The 8,581-nt window shown below is 46.6% G+C and overlaps 1 long non-coding RNA gene across 1 annotated transcript; it reads left to right on the top strand.

Moving 5' to 3' along the window:
* The first annotated feature begins 1,048 nt into the window (after positions 1–1,048).
* Positions 1,049–7,730, top strand: LOC112412608 (uncharacterized). The gene is made up of 2 exons (XR_003005840.1): positions 1,049–1,659; positions 6,762–7,730. It is a non-coding gene; the product is annotated as an uncharacterized LOC112412608 (long non-coding RNA).
* Positions 7,731–8,581: the final 851 nt, after the last annotated feature.

Below are 8,581 nucleotides of genomic sequence, written 5' to 3'. Positions count from 1 at the left end.
TAGCCCTGCTACGCGGGCGCCTGTGAAGTGGGGAGAGGGTTAGAGTGGAAAGGGTTGGAGTAGGTAGTTCCCGGAGAGCCATGAATGGCAGCTTCGCTAAGAATTTTTCCCTTAAGTGTAGGCTTTGTTTTGTTTTATTTTGTTCTGCGGGCAGGGCGGATAGGGGTAGACTGTGAATCTTGTGCAGAAGGAATTGGAGGTGGGGAAGGAGAGAAGGAAAGAACAGTCAGAAGGGGCTCAGTCGTTCAGCCCCACTTATGGGCTCTTCCTCTGGGTCCCGAGATGGAAGAGAGCAGCTCTTCCCTGAAGGAGCTCACAGTCTAGTGACAGAGGCAGAATATCCTAACACAGTGCCATCAACAACACGGTAGGAAAGTTGGGGATTTCTAGCCTGTGCTATCAAGGAAGGCTTCCTGGAGCAAGGGACACTAGAAAGACTGAGTGGCTTTAGTCAGGTGCAGAAGTGGGCAGAGGAACAGCAGGCGCAGAGGCACCAAAGCAAGAGGGAGCAGGGGGCAGTGAAGGGATTACAAGCAGATTGGTTGGATTTGGCAAAGGTGGACATGAGCAAATGACCAGAGGTGAGTCTTGGAGAGACGGGCAGACGTGAGATCATGATGGGATAACGGGTGGGACGTAGCCAGGGTAGCAGTTTGAAGAGGATACTCTAATGGGAGTCTGAAAGGAGGGGACATGCCAGAAAGGCATTTAGAAGGGTGAAGGGTGAAAGGCCAGACCCTGGGGGAGAGGAGGATTTTGGGAACGTCACAGAGCTTTTGAGTCGAAGGACCAGCAAGACTTGGTGCCTGTAGTTATGTGGGTCGAGGGACAGAAAAGGGTCAACATTTAAAATATACAGTTTTTTGAGCTTGGGCAGCTCAGAGAATGCTGTTACTGTTGAGAGAAATAAGGAAGTTCGGAGGGGAAACTGGGGGTGGGGAAAAGATGATGATTTCAGTTTTGGACACATTGTTTGTTCTCTTGAGCTGCTTTGTTTGGTTTCTATAGCTGTTTCTTCTTCCCTTAAAATTTAGTTTCAGTGCTTAGAAGAAAAAAAAAAAAAGAGCCCAGTTTTGTGTCTTGCACAAGATCGAGGTGCATCTATTTATACAACCTAAAATGACCCAAGAGCCTAAGGGATCAATAAACAACCGAGTTCCAGATTTTCAGTGCCAGGTGCCAAGGTGAGGAGGTGCGCTGAGGGACGCTGTTCTACCCGATGTTTCTGTCTTGTCATCCTTGCCACGGGGGAAGGGGAAGCTTGGGAACCTCACCTGGCTGGCTGGACTTCTTCTGTTTTTCTCAGCAGTCCTTGCTCCACAAATCAGGGCTTCCCAACGGACCTGTCGGAGGAGATCACAGGTCTGACATCCCGGGCCTCCCTGGCTCAGTTTCCTAGAGCAAAAGCTTTCTAAACAGACTCTTGCTCTCTGGGGACAGGAACTAAAGTTTCTGCAGCCTCACTGACACTCACCGACCTCAGATATTTTCATGTCCTGCTCGGGCTGGTGGCTAGGGCTACCAGTGAGAGAGAACATAGGTCAGCCTGACTCTCCCGCTCGCTCAAGTGTGGAAAGCCTCACAGTGTGGGATCAAGGAGAGAAAGAAAAGCCTGACCCTGGCTCCTCTCCACCAGAGACAGAGAAGCAGTGGGTTGAGGTGAGGCCAGCTGACCGCTCTGCCTCCCATAGACTCTTTCTTTTTCTTTCTAAAAATTTATTTATTTAATTTATTCATTTTTAGCTGTGTTGGGTCTTCGTTGCTGCGCGCGGGCTGTCTCAAGTTGTGGTGAGCGGGGGCTACGCTTTGTTGAGGTGCGCGGGCTTCTCATTGTGGTGATTTCCCTTGTTGTGGAGCCCGGGCTCTAGGTGTGCGGGCTTCAGTAGTAGTGGCACATGGGCTCAGTAGTTGTGGCTCGTGGGCTCAGTAGTTGTGGCTCGTGGGCTCAGTAGTTGTGGCTCGTGGGCTCAGTAGTTGTGGTGCACAGGCTTAGTTGCTCCATGGCATGTGGGATCTTCCTGGAACAGGGCTCGAACCCGTGTGCCCTGCATTGGCAGGCGGGTTCCTAACCACTGTGCCACCAGGGAAGCCCCCCATAGACTCTTTCAAGCCACCAGCCACGCTGCCTCTCTGATGCTTGCACGTATGCAGAGCGTCCCTGCCTGACCTATTTAAGCACAGTTCATCTACCTTGATTTCATGGAGTCAAGCTAACCCTACCTGTGTGACCTCCTTAGCCGGACTGAAGCACTATTGAAAGATAAAGTTCATTTAGGAATAAGAATAACTTTCTTAAGTTGGGGTTTCGTGGAACAAGGGGCAGCTGTTCTGAAATCAAGGAGGAGCCCTGGCGTCACCTGACTCTTCCTCTTGTAAAAGCATCCTGCAAACCCATTCACTTCTCTCCGTCCTCACCATTAGCCTAGACCTTCAACTCTTGCCTGTTCCACCGTAATTCCTTCCAAACTGGCCTTCCTGCCCACACGCTGCCCAGCTACAATCCATTCTCTGCAGTGAAGAGAGACTGGTCTTCCCGCAACCCAAATCTGATTCTGTCCCGTGGCAGATCACCTGCGAAGGCGGCCGCCAACACTTCCTCCCATCCCCATATGCACGCTCTTCCAATGAAAACTGGAATCTATTTCTCCTCCTCTTGAGTCTGGGCCTTCTGACTTGCTTCTACCAACAGAATGTTGTTAGTGATGAAAATGACATTCTGGGACTTCTAAACCCAGGGGTTAAGAGCTTAGCTTCTGTTTTTCCTCGCTTGGGAGTCAGCTGCCATGGAAAGAAACTTGGGCCAGATAACCAGATGATAACAGACCAGCTGGAGAAACAGAGGACCAGCCGGCCCCCGAAGGTTGCAGCCAGAGGAATGAGTGGGGCCATATGAACATTCTAACCCCAGCCATCTCGGTTCTCCCATTCCAGTCAAATCACCCCAGCCAGCACCCCGGGGAGCAAAGAAGAGCCCAAATCGCAGGATCATGAGTAGATAAGGGTTGCTGTTTTTTAAGCCACGAAGTTTTGGCGTGGCTTGTTACAGAGTAATAGATGTTCCATAGCAATGATGGCTGAAACATACCCTACTCTCTTTTTTTTGCGGAACGCGGGCCTCTCACTGTTGTGGCCTCTCCTGTTGCAGAGCACAGGCTCCGGACGCGCAGGCTCAGCAGCCATGGCTCACGGGCCCAGCCGCTCCGCGGCATGTGGGATCCTCCTGGACCGGGGCACGAACCCGTGTCCCCTGCATCGGCAGGTGGACTCCCAACCACTGCGCCACCAGGGAAGCCCATACCCTACTTTTAAAGTACACTTTCCTTAAAATAGTGCTGACTCAGCCCCTCCATCTTCAACCTCATCTCTCACCACTCCACCTAGTCTTCTACTCTAGGCCTTTGCACACTTATACCACAACTCTCTCACCCTCCTTAATCCTACCTAGTCATCCATCAGCTTCCTTCTTCTAGGAAACACCACTTCTTCCAGGAAATCTTTGATTCCATGAGACTAGGTTAGGGGCCTTATGTACAATATCATATAAGTTTCGGGTGTACAACATAGTGATTCACAATTCTTTTTTTCTTTTTGGCCACGCCTCACAACTTGCAGGATCACAGTTCCCTGACCAGGGATTGAACCCAGGCCATGGCAGTGAAAGCCCGGAATCCTAACCACTAGGCCACCAGACAACTCCCGTGGTTCACAATTTTTAAAGGTTGTACTCCATTTACAGTTATTATAAAATATCGGCTATAGTCCCTGTGTTGTACAATCTACGATTATACTTTTAATGACGTATATACCATGAAGGTGGGGACTTTCTGCCTTTCTTGTAAGTGTATCCCATATTCCTCACACACTATCTGCACAGTAGGTGCTATTCAACGTTTGCTGAATGAATGAATGAAAGGCCAGCTGAATACGGGACTAAAACTATGGAGTATTCTTTTTAGACTTGATCATGTCATCCTTTCCTCATACCACCCCGATCATCCCCAGCAGATATTACATTCTGAAAGCTTTCTTTCAGCTTCTCTGAATCTTAAATTTCTTCCCTCTATCTCAACTGTCTCTGAAGGGACAGTAACCGGTATTCAGGGTGATGAGCCTGGGATATGAGGAATCCTTGATGTGATGAATTGTCAGCGATTAAAGGTTACTTTTAACTTTTGAAAATTGAGTGAGTCAATTTATAACAATCTACGTCTCTAACTCTTCATCAACCCCAATGTTAAAAATTCCCAAACAACTCCAATGTTTGTCCCTGCTGGGTAATAAAAACAAATGCCTTGCTTTTGTAAATGTTTTTACTTTTTCAGGGGGGATTTCATGTCTGGGTTTCATATCCATTTGATTCTCACCACAGTTCTACGAGATGAATAGGAAGGTGGTCGTGGTATGTTTCTATGTTACAGGTTTGGAAGCAGAGGTTGTATAGGCTTCCAGGGCTATATAGCTCATTGGAGAAACAAGGGAGACAGGATCCATTCTGCTGATGACGTACCAGCCTGCTGCTTTTGCCCCATGTGGTCTCTGGGACAATAGTCCAGTTTACTGAGAAACTGAAAGTTGTACTTGACATTTGTATTTTTCTTTACAGTATTGAGCTATTAAGATTTCCTTTTTAATTTTTAAAAATTTTTATATTTTTTGCGGTACGCGGGCCTCTCACTGTTGTGGCCTCTCCCGTTGCGGAGCACAGGCTCCGGACGCGCAGGCCCAGCGGCCATGGCTCACAGGCCCATGTGGGATATTCCCGGACCGGGGCACGAACCCGTGTCCCCTGCATCGGCAGGCGGACTCTCAACCACTGCGCCACCAGGGAAGCCCTCCCCTTATTTTTTATTTTTTCTGGAGAATTTAAAAATAAATCCCAGACATTGTTCCATTTTACCCATAAATACCTCATTATATCTATCTAATAGATAAGGCGCCTTTATCTAAAACATAACCATCATACTATTTCACACCTACCAAAATCAGCAATAATGCTTTAACGTCAGCTAATATGCTGTCTATATTCAACTTTTATAGGATTTTCTTTCTTCAGTTGGTTTATTCAAATCAAAACCTAAACAAGTGCCACACGCTGCTTTTTTTTTGTTTTTTGTCTTTTTAAAAAAAATTGTACTTATTTATTTATTTTTGGCTGTGTTGGGTCTTCTTTGCTGCTCACGGGCTTTCTCTAGGTGCAGCAAGTGGGGGCTACTCTTCGTTGTGGTGCGAGGGCTTCTCGTTGTGGTGGCCTTTCCTGCTGTGGAGCACGGGCTCTAGGCGCGCAGGCTTCAGTAGTTGTGGCCCGCAGGCTCAGTAGCTGTGGCACGTGGGCTCAGCAGTCGTGGCTCACGGGCTCTAGAGCGCAGGCTCAGTAGTTGTGGCGCACGGGCTTAGTTGCTCCGCGTCATGTGGGATCTTCCAGGACCAGGGATCGAATCCGTGTCCCCTGCATTAGTGGGTGGATTCTTAACCACTGTGCCACCAGGTAAGTTCCTTTGAGTCATCTTCAATTCTTCTTTTCTCTCAGTCCCCCAACAGCCAATCTCATCAGGCCCTATCGTCTCTACCACCAAAATATACCCTGAAGCAGAATCTGTCCACTTCTTTCGATGATGCCTATTGCTATTGTCCTGGTTAACCTACCTTTTACCTGGATTACTGGTATGCTAGTTCTTTAATCCATTCTTCTGTTTAATCTGTTTAATCTGCTTGTTTCATCTATTAATCTATTTCTTCTGGTTAATCTATTCTTCAACAGATGGTCAAAGTGGTCTTTTTTTTTTTTTTTGGCCTGACCAGGAAATGAACCCAGGCCACAGCAGTGAAAGCGCTGATTCCTAACCACTAGACCACCAGGGAACTCCCAAAGTGGTCTTTTAAAAATATGAAAGTCAGATGATGTAATTCCTCTCAGTAAAAATGAGTTCACATACCATTTGTTAAAGTAACCAGACTGGGCCCAAGATGGAGTCGCTCATGGCCAGCCCAGCAACAGCAAACCAAAACGTCACTAAGTTTCTACGCTTGGCTCTCCCAGAAAAGGAAGGCCTGGGTCAACCCATGAGTGCTTGTCTGCTCAGCACAAGTCACCTCACTGGCTACAACACTTCCCTTCCCTCCATATGGCGAGAGTTCCTCGCTTTAACCAATCAGCAAATGCATCGTTCCCGCTCATTTTGGTCTACAAACCCCTCTCGGATTGTACAGCTCTTTAGAGTTCATTTCTATCTGCTAGACTGGATGTTGCCTGATTCAAAACTTCCTGAGTCAAGCCAGTAAGATCTTGAAGATTTACCCAGCTGAAATTTTGTTCTTTAGCACATGTTTACTATAACTTTATCTGCTACAACCTTCTCCCTTGCTAATCAGCTCCAGTCACTGGAATCTCCTTTCTCCCTGTGGTGAGCCGAGCTCCTGCATTTTCACTTGCTTTTCCTGGGGAGGACTGTTCGGACTTCCCCCATCTGAGACCTTCCCACAAATCTTAGCATAGATGCCACTTTCTTGGCAAGACCGTCTCTGACCTCTGTCCCAATTCTCATTCATTGCTCCGTGTGGATGTTCTGTGTTGTAGCCATATCTCATTTATTTGATTACTGTTGGTCTCCTTCAGCCGAATGTAAGTTCTACAAGTGTAGATGCCTTGTCTGTCATGGGGACTGCTATAAATCAAAGGCCTAGAATAAACGCCTGGCAGACTGTAGGCGCCTAGGCCAATTAAAAAATGTACTTATTTGTTCGTTTGTTTATTTTTGGCACAGCATTTGGGATCTCAGTTCCCCAACCAGGGATCAAACCGGTACCCGCTGCAGTGGAAGCGAGGGGTCTCAACCACTGGACCGCCAGGGAAGTCCCCCCTCAATTTTTTTTTTTAAACTTAACCAGTAAATGATGAAAAGAAACCATCCAAGACTCCATTCCAGGCTCCAGCGCTGAGCTCTTTTGGTTAACTGGATAACCTCGGACTCAAACCACCTCTGGAGGCGAGTTGGACAGAGAGAGGGAAAGCAGACTCCCTCCACTGCGCTCTGATCCTCATCTAGGGGCACCCAAAGGATTTCTGCTTTGCTTAGGCTTTCTCAAGTTTGATGCCCGCCTCATCCCCCATGCCGCCCCTTGCCTCTTTCACCTGAAGGGTGGAGGAAAAGCAAGAAGTACAGATGTGACACCCAGCCACAGGAGACGTGTTACGGCGGGCACTCCATTCAGCCTGGAAACAGTTCTAGGGAGAATTAAAAATACAGCAGCACTGAAAGAAAGTGCTTGAGGGTGGGGCAGGGAGGGAGGTGCATTGTTTGTTTTTGGCAGCATTTAGGATGAAAGGAATAGTTTAGAAATCAGAGAATAGCCATTGTTTTCTGAAAGAAGCCCCAGAGGCCCCTACCTGTGGGCCAAAAGGAGAAAGTCTAACAAAAGAGGCAAAGGGGGAAGAAGATTCGGGGTAGTCTCCTGTTTTTATAATGTGCTGCTTTTGCTGATCATGGAATAAGGTATTTCGGAGGGTTTTTTTGTTGTCATTTATTTTGTTTTGTTTATCATCACCTTTGCTAATCTTGGAGACTTCCCCTTCCTTTGGGTTTCTATTGCCAGAATATTTAGGGAAAGATTTGAAGAATTTCCCCTTCCCAACCCCAATTCTTTGAATTTTTCCTTCGAATGCAAATAAAATCATTTACCATTTGGATACACTGTAATTAAAGAGAGGAAGGAGCAGTTTCATGAATCTAAAACAGACTTCCTTTTTTCTGTGTGTGGGTTCTGAGTCATTTAAAGGCAACAGGAGGACCCGCTGAGGGGGGCTGGGCAAAGGGGGTTGGAGGTGAAGGTGGGGTGGAGGTGCTGAAATCAACAACAGAACATAATGAAGCTGGATCAAATGATAAGACATCAAATCCCACACAATTTGACATTAGACAACTCTTTATGGTAAAATGTTAAGTACTTAATAGTTTACTTTCATTGCAGGTCGTCTTGCATTGTATCCCAAAGCTATTTGTTCCTAGAACAAACGTGCATATGCTCTTTAGATTTAACAATCCACTGCTTCCAGTTAGTAAAGAGGTCAGCCTAAACCTGGCTCTCTTGAATGAATGAGCCTCATTTGCACTTGTGGTGACCAATACAGTAGTTCTCAAACCAGAAGGATGAGATGTGGCTGGAGAGATCGTATATCAGTAATGCTGATTCAATCCTTTTTTCTTCCTTATATTTTATTTTCATGCATCCCTGTGCCCGTGGATGACTTACCACCCTCCTCCCCCTGTGTTTAAGGTTGAGACTGGTTTATCACCTAAGAAGTAATCAAGACAGTCAAGCCAAGGTGAAAAGAAGCAGCCACTCAGCCTCCCTCCTTCACCTACCTCTCTCTTTCTATAACTGGCTTTTATTGATTATTCGATTGGGTAAACGCCCAGAACGGGAAATAACTTAGTTGAAAAGTAGTGTTATTTTATCCATTCTGATTTTCATCGGTTCTGAGAAAATTTGATTCATTTTCCTAGATCAGTACTAACTTTTGGGTTTTCTCTCTTTCAAAAAAAAAAAAAGAAGAAGAAGAATAAAAAGAAAGAAAGAGGGACTT

Source organism: Neophocaena asiaeorientalis, unplaced genomic scaffold (assembly GCF_003031525.2).
Source record: "Neophocaena asiaeorientalis asiaeorientalis breed wild unplaced genomic scaffold, Neophocaena_asiaeorientalis_V1.1 scaffold427, whole genome shotgun sequence".
Taxonomy (NCBI): Eukaryota; Metazoa; Chordata; class Mammalia; order Artiodactyla; family Phocoenidae; genus Neophocaena; species Neophocaena asiaeorientalis.
This window is presented reverse-complemented; position numbering and strand designations above follow the sequence as displayed.